General features: G+C 38.0%; 1 protein-coding gene across 2 annotated transcripts in view; it reads left to right on the top strand.

The window, feature by feature from the left end:
• Nucleotides 1–3,026: 3,026 nt before the first annotated feature.
• LOC121429594 (probable ubiquitin carboxyl-terminal hydrolase FAF-X) overlaps nt 3,027–14,867 on the top strand; it is a 93,506-nt gene continuing 81,665 nt past the window's right edge. For both annotated transcript variants that reach the window (XM_041626703.1, XM_041626702.1), the window contains exon 1: nt 3,027–3,145. The gene's annotated coding sequence lies outside the window, so the exon portion shown is untranslated. The remainder of the gene's footprint in view (nt 3,146–14,867) is intronic.

Here is a 14,867-nt window from a genome sequence, read left to right as displayed (position 1 = left end):
CATGTAATCCTGTTACAAAAATGTATAGAATGGTGTTTTCTGGTTGGAATATCACAAATTTTTGGCTCGCTTTCTGCACTCGCATCAATTATTGTACTCATTCTATTCCTGTTTACACACAAAAAATGCTTAGAATGTCCAGTTTTCAGGTTGGAATATCACAATTTTTTTTAGCTCGCACTTTGCGCTCGCATTACTTTGATTGGTGAGTTATGTATCCTATTAAAAATGCAGTCCTTAAATGCTTCCTTTTCTGATCTGTACATTATCTAGCGTTATTTCTTTAATTAGATACACATCTTTTTCATGATTACAAAAACAGCTCAGAATATTTAATTTTCATGTCTTATTACACATGTCCAGAAGTTTGAGATCGTGGTTCGTACCGGCAACATCACGCAACAGTGATTTAACAGTCATTAACCCCATAATTGACCAAAAATCGAGTTTTACAACTTCAGAATTGATTTTCTTTTCAAAACTGCTTGCTCGCTACACTTTCTCGCTGAGAAGTAAAACCTAAATCTATCTTATCAATAAGAAATAAATTTAAAAAGGCTTTGCTCAACTTAATTTCTACAAAACAAACAACTACTTCACGCAGTTGATAATCTCATTTTGAAAATACATGTATCTGTTAGCACCAAAAATTCCCATTTTGGTATATAAGTGCCTTTTTGGCTCTGAACCACCCCCCCAAAAAAAATTGTATATAATATATTATGTCTAAATCTATCATGAAATTATTTTTGTTTTAAACATGTTAAATGTACAAGGGTGAAATTCTTTGTTCGCTCAGTCCGCTCGCTCACATACATTTTTGCCATGTGTGATGTCTAGCGGCCTAAGCATTGTTAGCTCATTGTTCTGTATATCTTAAGTTTGAAATGCCTTGGCCTTGGCCTTGAGGTTTTCAGGCCTTGGCCTTGGCCTTGGGTTTCCATGCCTTGGCCTCAGCCTTGGGTATTGAAGCCTTGGCCTTGCATGGGTATTAAAGCCTTGGCCTTGGAGGTTTGAGCCTTGACTACAACACTGTTACACGCCAATAAGCCAGTTCGTAGTTCCTTTCTAGTCTGCATGCAGGCACAGACCCTAATTGGAACTTTGATCAACAAGTGTGCCTCCACGCAAAGACTAGCACATACAAAACTTGGTGTTCCAATACAGGAGCGAGAGAGCCTTCAGTACACAAGGCATGAGTAGGCTGCACATTCAGACCCTTATTTCGAATTTCGGTTTGCCCAGCAGACTAGTTCCTTTCTGCGCATGATCAAAATATTCTACGCATGGGGAGCGTTTCATGAAAGGACTTGTCGGACGTTTTATCCGACAGTTACTATAGTAACAGCGCCTCTCAGCCAATCAGAATCAAGGAAAGATGTCAGATCTGACAACTTGTCGGACAAAAATGTTGATGAAACGGTCCCCAAGAAGGCCATTTGTACTAAAGTGACATGGCGCTTTAAAATGTAGTGAGATAAGCACCAACTTTGATGTCTTGATTATTCATATATTCTTTTGAATTGTCGTTGTCATTTACATCCACAAAAACAACAATACTTCCACGAACGACTGGTATTTCACAGTTTGCAAAGTACATTGTGCAATATGCTAAGATATGCATTCAAAGAAGGGATGCAACAAATGCCTTCATTAAAGGAGAATGAAACCATTGGAACAAGATAGCTTGTGTGAAAACAGAAAAATCAAAGAAACAGATCAACGAAAGTTTGAGAAAAATCGGACAAATAATGAGAAACTTATGAGCATTTGAATATTGCGATCACTAATGCTATGGAGATAGCAAATTGGCAATGCGACAAAGATGTGTGATGTCACTTGTGAACAACTCTCCCCATTACTTAAGTATAAATTTCACTAGAATTGCCTCTTTTATCACATCTATCCACAAATCATGTGTTCTGTCTACATGAGGGCATGTAATACATATTTTTTAAGAATACATCATGGATAAAGAGTTTGTTTGATCATAAGAAAAAGCAAAAAGAGACATTTTGAGGGTATTTTACAGTCCACCAAAGGGAAAGTTGTTCATCAGTGACATCACACATCCTTGTCGCATTGCCAATGTGAGGATCTCCATAGCATTAGTGATTGCAATATTCAAATGCTCATAACTTTCTCACTATTTGTCCGATTTTTCTCAAACTTTCTTTATTCTTATTCTTTGATTTTTCTGTTTCTACACAAGCCTATTTGTTCCAAAGGTTTCATTCCCCTTTAAGTGTTCATTTGTGTGCTATTCTAGTCACCTGGTCTATTCAATTTCTTCATCCTGCTATGTAAGGCAAGCTTACGTCATATCTTGCTTTGAAATCTGCCTATCATGATGAAAGAAATGAAAGGTCATTTGACCAAAATTGCCCATGAAGTAACTACGAACTGGGGAGCGTTTCATGAAAGGACTTGTCAGACGTTTTATCTGACAAGTCCTGTTTTATCCGACAGTTACTATAGTAACAGTGCTTCTCAACCAATCAGAATCCAGGAAAGTTGTCATATCTGACAACTTGTCGGATGAAAATATTGATGAAACGCCCCCTGGTCTATACGTGCATTTTCTAGGGGCCTTCAAGGAGGGTACCATGGACTTGGCCACGGAGGATTACTGGGGGTACTGTGACATTGCTCAGCACCCCCAGTTACAATAGACTAATCCTCCGTGGATAGGTGCCTGGAGGGTACCATTCTCAAATGTAAATAATTATTGCTGGAGTATATTTACGAAAGAAATATACATTACGTCGCCTCTTTATTTGTAATGTCTGCTAATAGTGATTTTTTAAAAATACATTTACAGTACGGTGTGTGTAGTACTGTTGACGTGTGCAATTTTTCTTTTATTTATCAATCTAAGCGCCAGTGAAGGAAATGTTTCCATCTATAAATCTTCCCATTCTTCGTAGCCCTTTTGACCCGGATATATCGATCGTCGACGGATTCGAGAAGAGGCGGCGAATCTTTTCCATATTTTTCACTCTATCGCCCTCAGTCGAACTCCGCGAAACAATACTATGACGTCATATAGACTAATTTGCTCGCAGGTCCTGAAAAAAGAGCCCCCGACGTACCTCCGATAGCTGATGTTTATCTATACTTAGCACCCAGTTCAGAGCATTTCAAGGTAAATTGTGAGATTGTTGATATTTTAGAGAGATGTGAAATACATTTTCCGTTAATGAGAGGTATCAAAGTAGTCTTAAGTAGTCACTGTTCATGATTAAAATGTTCAATATTCAGCATATGATGTCACTGTGAAAGTCGCCATTTTGTGTGTGTATTTTCAATAGAGATTTGGATGAGTTGATTTGCATTGAACTCGCCTTTGCATTGCCTTTGTATAGATCTAGAGTGTGATTTGTAAAATTGTATCTGTGTTGCTTCTTGTTTAATTGAGAAACATTATTTCCAGTGCTGATACTAGGCTTAGTGGTATCTCACTATCTCATTATCTGTTTGTACTATAAATGAGGAGAATGTCACTCATGTCACTGGCATTGCAACAAGTTGACTGACGCCGACGGTGACTGACGATTCATCAGCTGGACTCAGCAACTCTTTTTTTTTCTTCTTCGCTGCCTGACTAGCCTGGAGGCGTCTGGAAAGTAAAAGTATTTACTAGTACTACATAGGCTTACTCCCCATGGCCATGACGCCTGGCACGGCACACTCATGGTTTCAAATCGTCTCGTGTGTGAAGCCTGAAGGATTCATATGCACCTGGTGCACGCGAATCTTTCACACCCTTTTTACTATAATAACTATGACTTTACATCATAGCTAAGAATTGTATGGTAGTGGATCGTATTACCGAACACTTTTCATGAATTTGATCACATCAAACACATTATTCCAATAAAATTCACCAAACTTTCACCATAAATACACAATACCTACAAAATATAAATATGCAGAAATTTTGCCGAAATTGTTTTTCATTTTTACGACATCAGCTTCCAATCGGACCCCTCTTCACAAATGAAATATTTTGGTCACTTGAAAAGGTATTGTATTACCGAACGTGTGTTTTGTGTGGGAAAAGTTGGGAAAACAACAAAGTCACTGATGAGCTATTTTGACCATATTTTATTGTTTTGAGGATATAAAGACTTCGAAATTGTGTTTTTGATAATTTTTCATCATTTTTCTATTTAAGCTCCCTTTGGAAGGAAGTTGCAAAGGTTTGAGCGTATTTGATTATTTTTTCTGACGCATATGCTCGCGTTCGGTAATACAAGGCCGGTCGGTAATACAATCACTCACTATACTTGTTCTATAACACTTACCGAACCATATGGATCGTTCGTTGAATTCTCTCTGCTGTCTTTTTTAATAAAATAAGAGCATTTTTCGTGATCTTCACGTAGATAACTTCTGCTCAGCGTGGATATCAATTTTTGCCTAAAGAGGGCGCGCGATATTATTCACCAAGCCGGTAGGCACTTAAGAACCAAGTTTGAAAGGATACTCGTAAAATTATGTCACTCTCGCCGATGAATATTCATTAGATCGTGGTCGTGCGTGTTCAATACACACTGAGTGCATGTATGCAGAGAGTTTGTATTGAACACGCACGACCACGATCTAATGAATATTCATCGCGACAGTGACGTAATTTTACGAGTGTCCTTTCAAACTTGGTTCTTAAGTGCCTACCGTACCTTTGTTTACGGTGTTGCAAGCTAGCTGCATTCTAGGCGATCAGCATTATTTTCTTGCTCGTTCAATCCACTTTCATCATCATCTTGTCAAAAGATGGCGTACTTTACCAATAAGTATGTACATGAGATGTAACCTGTTGATTTTTGGTACAATTTCCTATTATGCGCTGACGACTTGAATTGAGAATGTTCGATACGAAAAATTGCTTTTCGATTGTTGTTTGCGTACTTTCCACCGCAGTATTAAGGACGGATCGAACGGAGTATCCTGGTTGAGACTTGGAGGTACTTGTAAGCGATAAAAACACTTTTATAAATAATTTCCAATTTATTTTTAAAACAAAATTAAACCATTACAATAAGAGTACGAAAGTGGAGAAATGCTGAAACGTTTGGCGTTTTTCATTCCCTCACATTCGTGTGATGAATGAAAACGTCAAAGTCCACTATGAAACCACATGCGTTGTGCGAGGTTAGTATTACTAACCTCGCATGTTGTGTGAGTGGGCACGGCAAGGCATTGCCATTGGCCCACACGAAGGAGAGTTTTTAGAGAAAACTATGTTGCTCCAAAGTACTTGATTTGTTTAACTTGCAAGCCACACAATTATGTAAATGGAAAAGAAGTACATATCCCCCCATTACGTACATTTATTTTTTTTACCCGAGAAATATTAAGAAAAATCATGTAAGAAGTTGAGCAGATACTCACCAATGATCTTGTCGTCATTTTCCTTCTTTGTTCGTAGCCTAGTTACAAGACGCGTATAAGAGAGGGCACCGATATCATGAGCAGTGCAAATTAAAAAAAATACCATCGGCTGATGAATATCGTGAATTGTAAAATACTTGCATTAGCTCATGTATTGGCTTCCTTCTCATAGATTACTGCAGGGAAAAACTCTTGTTTTTGTCTCACCTGCGAAGCAAAGTGAGACTATAGGCGCCGCTTTTCCGACGGCGGCGGCGGCGGCGGCGACGGCGGCGGCGGCGTCAACATCAAATCTTAACCTGAGGTTAAGTTTTTGAAATGACATCATAACTTAGAAAGTATATGGACCTAGTTCATGAAACTTGGCCATAAGGTTAATCAAGTATTACTGAACATCCTATTAGAGTTTCATGTCACATGACCAAGGTCAAAGGTCATTTAGGGTCAATGAACTTAGACCATGTTGGAGGAATCAACATCGAAATCTTAACCTGTGGTTAAGTTTTTGAAATGTCATCATAACTTAGAAAATATATGGACCTAGTTCATGAAACTTGGACATAAGGTTAATCAAGTATCACTGAACATCCTGCATGAGTTTCACGTCTCATGATTAAGGTCAAAGGTCATTTAGGGTCAATGAACTTTGGCCGAATCAGGGGTATCTGTTGAATTACCATCATAACTTTGATAGTTTATTGGTCTAGTTCATTAAACTTGGACATTAGAGTAATCAAGTATCACTGAACATCCTGTGCACGTTTCAGGTCACATGACCAAGGTCAAAGGTCAATGAACTTTGGCCGAATTGGGTGTATCTGTTGAATTACCATCATAACTTTGAAAGTTTATGGATCTGATTCATGAAACTTGTACATAAGAGTAATCAAGTATCACTGAATATCCTGTTTGAGTTTCAGGTCACATGATCAAGGTCAAAGGTCATGTAAGGTCAATGAACTTTGGCCATGTTGGGGTTTTTTGGTGAATCTCTGTAAGTTTATTGGTCTGGTTCATAAAAAGTGGACATAAGAGTAACCATGTATCACTGAACATCTTGTGCGAGTTAGAGTAGTATTCAAAGTCAGCACTGCTGCTATATTGAACCGCGTGATGCAGGTGAGACGGCCAGAGGCATTCCACTTGTTTCATATTTTCGCTAGATTCCGAGGCGTTGTACAACTAGCCTGGAGGCGTCTGGGAAGTAAAAATCATCTACTTTACGTAGGCTTACTCCCCTAACGCCTGGCTCGGCTACCTATGCCTGGGTGTAGAGGCCAGGATTACCCATGGTGAACCTAGACCTAAATCACCAATTTTAGTTATAGTTTTTCGCCCAAAGTTATGTACATGGGCAAGTTTTATGTTTACCCCCATTTAATTACATTTTTCTTATTTTTCATGAAATAAATAGTAGGCCCGTTTCGGGTACACGTGTACACGTGTACACGCACGGTCAAGTCAGTGCACGTGTACTAAATTCCATCACCGTGTACACGGTAGCATCTGCTGTTCTGCATAAACAAGCTCACAGCCTCACATTAAATCTTAGTTCTCAGACACTGCACATGTTTTAATTACTAATATGTCAACATATTTCAATTAATCCAGAGTGAGTTCACTTCCAAAATCGCCAATTTAATCCACATTGTTTCTGGAGACTCACGTTTTTGTACCACGAAATGGGTCTGCTCCGGTCTCAAAAGCTCAAAAGCGTTGCTCAATCACACTCAGAGTCAATTTGAGAATCACCAATTGCGATAGCGATCATCGCTACAACTACGTGTGTTATACGCTCACACACAAGCCTACAAACAAACGCTCTTCAAATTGGCAACATAATAATGAAAATTAATCGATAACTTCAGTTACACTTATTCTGCAGCGATCTGTGCATGCATGTACGGTACAGTATACAAAATGCGCATCCAACGAGCGTCGGCGCTAGCTAGGGCCCTGCACTGATTTTCTTTTGCATTCTTTATTAATTTAATGCGCTGCTATGCCGAGTAAACTTTTAGTTTGCACCAATTTTTGTGGATTGATACTTCAAACTTCTCAGGTAAGCTTTAAAACCGTGACTTAGGCTATATAGACCCCTTTTTATGACAAATTGATGCTGGTCCGTGTCAACATGAAAACAGAACTCGCTCTCACAGTGTTTACAACGTGTACACGTGTACACGACCGAAAAACACGCCGTGTACACGTGCATCAAAAATGGACTTTCAAAACGGGCCTAATAAATAGTCGTAAAATTGATATTTTTTTTATCGATAAATATCATATAAATTATTTTGTGATATTTATCAACCGAAACAAATATTTTACGAATCGTGATTTTTATTGACAAATGCAAGTATTTTTAAAATCTAAGTTGCAGCTCTGCACGCGTGTTACCGCGTGTGTATCTAGGTATCATAACAAAAGAAATCAAAATGGCGGAATAAACAGACGGGGGTAAGTGAACGCTCTTGCTCTTAACTTCTTTCAATTTTACGACTATTTATTTAATGAAAAGTAAGAAAAATGTAATTAAATGGGGGTAAACATAAAACTTGCCCATGTACATAACTTTGGGCGAAAAACTATAACTAAAATTGGTGATTTAGGTCTAGGTTCACCATGGGTAATCCTGGCCTCTACACCCAGGCATAGGTAGCCGAGCCAGGCATTAGGGGAGTAAGCCTACGTAAAGTAGATGATTTTTACTCCCCAGACGCCTCCAGGCTATGTACAACACAAAAATCGAATATTCTTATTTGTGCAATGGTGCGAGATTTCGCATTCGGTGAAAGAAACGCTCTATTCAACTCCGCTAACGCCCCGTTGAATAGAGCATCTTTCTTTCACCTCATGCGAAATCTCGCACCATCGCACTCATACCTAATCGATATATATTTGTATACTGACTCACCTACATGTACAGATGTGCAAATATCACTGTTTTGTGAAAAATAGGTGAAACTAAAATGTCGTAACTTTCTTATTTTACATCCGATTTTGATGAAATTTTCAGTGTTACTCTCGTTTGATGTTTCTTTTTATTCAAATCAACATTTTGCTGGGGTGGACGTGACCATCACCTCAGTCTGAACCAGGCTTGTAAAGTTTATTAGAATCAAAGCTCAACCCGGAAGGGCTTGGTAAGGCCAATGGAACTCGATGTTGAGTTTCCCGTCCCATTTTTCCAGCTCATAATGAGGAACCGATTTCATTCACTTTTTCCAGAAGATGAAAGTTTGATCTTTTGTAACCTTTTAACACACTTATTTGTTAATTTGGACATTTTCTGCAATACACTCAATAAATTTTTAATATCTGAACATAAACACTGTTTATATCTTCATTTGAGTTATGTTTGAAATGTGGATTTGTGGAGTGGATTGTATTTTGCTGTTTCATAATTTGTAGATCTAAGGTGGCTTGGTAGTGGTAGGGAATACGTCACATATTAACACATAACACTGATTCTTTGCTTGGATGTCATTCCTTCTCACTGAGACGCCTCCCTACCTTATTGACATGTACTGGACAGTGCTGAAATTACTTTTTATTTTCAGGGAGCCATTTTGAAAAATAAAGGAGAGCCATTTTTGTCTCACCTGCGAAGCAAAGTGAGACTATAGGCGCCGCTTTTCCGACGGCGGCGGCGTCAACATCAAATCTTAACCTGAGGTTAAGTTTTTGAAATGATGTCATAACTTAGAAAGTATATGGACCTAGTTAATAAAACTTGGCCATAAGGTTAATCAAGTATTACTGAACATCCTATTAGAGTTTCATGTCACATGACCAAGGTCAAAGGTCATTTAGGGTCAATGAACTTAGACCATGTTGGAGGAATCAGCATCGAAATCTTAACCTGAGGTTAAGTTTTTGAAATGTCATCATAACTTAGAAAATATATGGACCTAGTTCATGAAACTTGGACATAAGGTTAATCAAGTATCACTGAACATCCTGCATGAGTTTCACGTCACATGACCAAGGTCAAAGGTCATTTAGGGTCAATGAACTTTGGCCGAATTGGGGATATCTGTTGAATTCCCATCATAACTTTGAAAGTTTATGGATCTGATTCATGAAACTTGGACATAATAGTAATCAAGCATCACTGAAAATTTTGTGCAAGTTTCAGGTCTCATGATTAAGGTCAAAGGTCATTTAGGGTCAATGAACTTTGGCCGAATCGGGGGTATCTGTTGAATTACCATCATAACTTTGAAAGTTTATTGGTCTAGTTCATTAAACTTGGACATTAGAGTAATCAAGTATCACTGAACATCCTGGGCGCGTTTCAGGTCACATGACCAAGGTCAAAGGTCAATGAACTTTGGCCGAATTGGGTGTATCTGTTGAATTACCATCATAACTTTGAAAGTTTATGGATCTGATTCATGAAACTTGTACATAAGAGTAATCAAGTATCACTGAACATCCTGTTCGAGCTTCAGGTCACATGATCAAGGTCAAAGGTCATGTAAGGTCAAAGAACTTTGGCCATGTTGGGTTTTTTGTTGAATAACCATCATATCTCTGTAAGTTTATTGGTCTAGTTCATAAAAAGTGGACATAAGAGTAACCATGTATCACTGAACATCTTGTGCGAGTTAGAGTAGTATTCAAAGTCAGCACTGCTGCTATATTGAACCACGTGATGCAGGTGAGACGGCCAGAGGCATTCCACTTGTTAATTTTACGAGAGCCATTTTCAGTTTTCGAGAGCCATTTTTAAAAAAGTGATTCAGTGCATGGTTTCGCATCGCAGTTTTTCCTGCTTGTTTACAAATTTATTTAATGTTAAACATTGTTTATTTAATTGCCATTTATTTTTTCTTCATTGTAATTAATTGTTGAATGATTATTTTCTTAATTGTTGTCCATTTACGTGTAGATCTAATGTTTATTATTTGTTTCTCATTACTTCTTGAATATTAAATTAACTGGACATTCTAACTTCTTTTTTTAATATCTATTTTTGTACATCAATTTGAAAAGGATGAAGTTTATCAAATTTGAACAGAATTGTATTCAGAGGAATCCTTTTCATAAATACTTTTTGACTAAAACTCACTTGAAAATTATTTTATGAAACATTGAATGCATCACAGCCTGACAGCTAACGTCACCATGTGAACTATTTCTCAAGCTAGGCTAGGCCATAATAGCTCTATGCCTATACGCTAGCACAGCTCAGCTACTAAACATAGCACAGCTCTCAGTCACCACTGCAACACACAGCTCACAGTAAATTATCACCGCAATACAGGAGGGTATGAAACTGCATTAACGCCAATTTATGTATACACTCGGGCACTGACAGTTACTCACCAAAAGATCCCCACAGAAAATCCTCATTTCGGACTGAAAACTGCTGGATCTGCACCAAATTTCCTTGGCACCAAGTGGCTTAGTTCAGATTTGAGAAGTGGAATATCCGAAAATTAATCTAAGAAAAAAAAACTGATTTTCTTCAGAGTTCACGATCTTATTTTCTTGCAAATTTAGGATGGTATCTTTCAAAATTATTCAATAGAAAAGGAAAATTGCGGCTGCGCTGGCCTGGCTGTCTGACTACTAATAATAATGCAGTCGTAAATGGGAAAAGGGATGGGCACGGACGGGAGCGATTTTCATGTTGGGAGTTGCTCGGTACTTTGCAGCTTTAGGCAGTTGCGAGAGCAACTCGAAAGCACACGAGTGTCTCTCTAGGTGCACGCTGGTGCTGGGTGGATCTTGGCCCTAGTGCACTTTTGCACCGGAATTAATTCCTTTAGAAGCATCAATCTTGAAACCTGATTTTCAATCACATTGAACATCAGGAAGGCTGTATTTTGGCTTCGTCTAACAACCATTTGGTCCAATAACCACTTCATCTAATCACCAGTTTGTCTCTGACCATTTCATCTAATAACCAGTTTCTTTTCATTCATTTTGCACAATTAGACCAAATGGTTTGTGGACGAAATGGCAATTGGGCCAACTGGTTATTAGACCAAATGGTGAGTGGACGAAATGGCAATTAGACCATGTGGATAGTGGACAAATTGATGATAAACCAAATGATAATAGACGAGTTGGTAATGAGACGAATTGGCATTTAACTGTATGAGTGTGGTAGTGCTGTTGTCGATTGGCCTTAATATCGACATTGATGTCGACACACGAAGGATTTTCAATATTTCCAACATGTCGACATGCACGCACCCACATCGACATGTAAACAAAATAAAAAGGGGTCTAGCCTAAAGTCACGAGTGTGAAGCTTACCTGAAAAGTTAGAAGCATTTATCCACTGTAATTGGCGCAATTAAAAGGTTTATTCAGCTTAGCAGCGCATTGAATTAAAAAAAAAGAATACCTGCGAGCTGCGCGGCAGCAGAAATCCATCAGTGCGCGGGCTGAAATTATCGATGGAATTATATTATTTTTATTGACAATTTGAGGAGCTTGCGTTTGTAATGCATGTGTACCAGCATATAATACGCAGTGATCACTGTTGTAATTGGTGATTCTCAAATTGGCTCTGAGTTGTATTGTGCAATACTTTTGAGACAGGACAGTGGTATAAAAACTTGATTCTCCAGAAAAAAATGTGGATTGCATCGGTGATTTTGGTAGTGAATTCACTCTAGCTTAGTGAAAATATTTTTCCCCGAACTGAACCTGTATTACATGTAAATACATGTAGACCTAGATCTAGTGTGGGGATATCACTCATGTCAAGGTGAATACATGTGATTGAGAGTGTTATGTGCCACGATCGAATGATTTTGTTAGGGAGCCTAGGCTAAATTACGGTCCAATTTTTCATGTCGACATTGTTGATGTCTGGATGAATTTTTAAGCGACATGTCGACATGGATTTTTTGTTCCCGACAACAGCACTAGAGTGTGGGTGATGGGGCAAGTGTACATATATGTACAATATGTACATAGTGGTACATATTTCATGGATGCAGATATATAATAAACATGTAATGTGAGATGATTTGCTATATCACTGTTTACAAGAAGAACATGTGCCACTCGGGTAACATTTTGTCCACGACTTCAAATTTAAGATTTATCCATCTTTTCTTTATACTGTAACTTATTAAAAAAGTGTGAAGTTTCACATTTTTTGTTTATATGGTTTGGATTATAATATAAGATAATATTTTGGGCCAAAATGTTTCTTGTCTGTATGAGACCCCTTTGCATAATAGCTTCTACAGGAAAATTTTAACTACTGACTGTATCTTTAGAGCAAAAATAAAGTTTTTTTAAATGTCCTGTACATTGAAATTCATAAAATTTCCCTTTAATAGGTTTCCAAGTATCCTGACATAGTCTGATGATGAACAGGAAATACAGTAGTGCCTTATTTATTGGTCATATGTGCCTTACCTGAGGAAATCCCAATGTATTTACATTAGGGCTGTTATCGACAACATCTTTATTGAAAGTTTTGTTGATAATCGCATGCTTTTTACCACTTTAATAGCGATATCGATATTAAACGTTTCTCTTGTCGATAATATTAACGATAACAGAATTTTCTTAACGATCACAGCCCTAATGTAGGTTAGAACATGGTTAAAATAAGACAAGATCTTCTTACCAGAGTTACAGACTATGACATTTGGTCAGTATAGAAAAGAGCATTTCTGCAATTTTTGTCTCAGCATAGCAGAGTGAGACTATACATGTAGGCGCCGCTTTTCCGACGGTGGCGGCGGCTGCGGCGGCGGCGTCAACATCAAATCTTAACCTGAGGTTAAGTTTTTTAAATGACATAACTTAGAAAGTATATGGACCTACAATGTAGTTCATGAAACTTGGCCATAAGGTTAATCAAGTATTACTGAACATCCTATTAGAGTTTCATGTCACATGACCAAGGTCAAAAGTCATTTAGGGTCAATGAACTTAGACCATGTTGGAGGAATCAACATCAAAATCTTAACCTGAGGTTAAGTTTTTGAAATGTCATCATATTCATAACTTAGAAAATATATGGACCTAGTTCATGAAACTTGGACATAAGGTTAATCAAGTATCACTGAACATCCTGCATGAGTTTTATGTCACATGACCAAGGTCAAAGTAGAAGTTAGATTAAGAAAATGATGTGAATGATACAAATTGTTGGTTGACTTTATGAATTCATGTATCTAATAACAACACCTAGGCCTACATGTATCTGTACTGCAGTCTATGATAGCATCTACATGTACATGTTGGACTACAGGTATATGTATTTGTACATACTTCCTGAGTGATGATCCCAATCTGTATTGCACAATACATGTGTCATGGGGAAGTCCCAAGTGCTGGCTATTAAAAGCAGGGTCAGTATCCCTATTTGCATGTCAGCTTCAAGTACTGCACCAGGGCCAATTGCGTAAACAAATATTATGGTAGTACCATCCAATGGTATCTTTCAAGGAGTCCTTGATTCTGATTGGCTGTTGAGCACTGTTACCATGGTAGTTACCCCCTGGGGGGGGGCCCACTTACATTGCAAGTGGATACCATGCCATCCAAAAAACATGTAAAAGGGATGTCTTTTTCATGATAGGGCACGTTACATGTACGTACGAACGTGATAAGGGTATCAAAAACACACCAAAAAAATGAAAAAATGTTATCTATTTCGCTAGGAAATTTACATGTTTAGGGTCATATTTGCGGGATGATAAAACAAAATTGAAATGTTTCATAAAAGATGTCCTTTTTGCCCCAACACTATGTGTTTTGAGTCCGATTTGCGTGAGCCATAGAAGGTAGCGTTGTACTAAACCAAATGATGTGTATGAAGGTAAAATCGACAACCGATGGACCCGTGACACAACATTAAAATACTGCTGTACTTATTTAGGGTTCATTTCAGGGGATACTTGCCAAGAGTCTCTTTTTGTTTCCAATACTTGTTAAGGGTAGGGTTTCACATGCCAATACTTGTTAAGGGGTGCATTTTCAGAATATGGAAATTACGTGTTTAGGGTGCTTTTCGAGATCCCATTGTCACGCATGCCGCCCCCCCCCCCTGGGTAGTTACCATTGGATGACTTGGATGACAAAGTTAATGTTATGCAATAGGGCCCTGATAAGTGTTTCATAAAATAGAAGATCAGGAGGGCATGTACGTGTAAGGAATTTGTTGTTTATTTCTTTTTTTTCCTTCTAAATGGTCATTGATGTGGATTTATCTCCTTTTAGAAAAGATCGCCTGTTGTTTTGAAGTCACTTGGGGTGTTTCATAAAGCTGTTCTTAAATTAAGAGCGACTTTAAGAATGACTGGTGTTAATGTTATACACCAAAAGTTCATCGGCGATGGTTTAGCACGTACATGTAAGAAAGGATCACCAATCGTTCTCTTAACTTGCGAACAGCTTTATGAAACATCATCCAGGAATAGCAATTCATGTACATGTAGTTGAAAATTTGAATTTAATCATAATACCAAGAACTATTTGAATAATGA

This window comes from Lytechinus variegatus, chromosome 16 (assembly GCF_018143015.1).
Source record: "Lytechinus variegatus isolate NC3 chromosome 16, Lvar_3.0, whole genome shotgun sequence".
In the NCBI taxonomy this organism is placed as follows: Eukaryota; Metazoa; Echinodermata; class Echinoidea; order Temnopleuroida; family Toxopneustidae; genus Lytechinus; species Lytechinus variegatus.
Note: the sequence above shows the minus strand (reverse complement) of the source record. Positions and strands in the feature narration are given on the sequence as shown.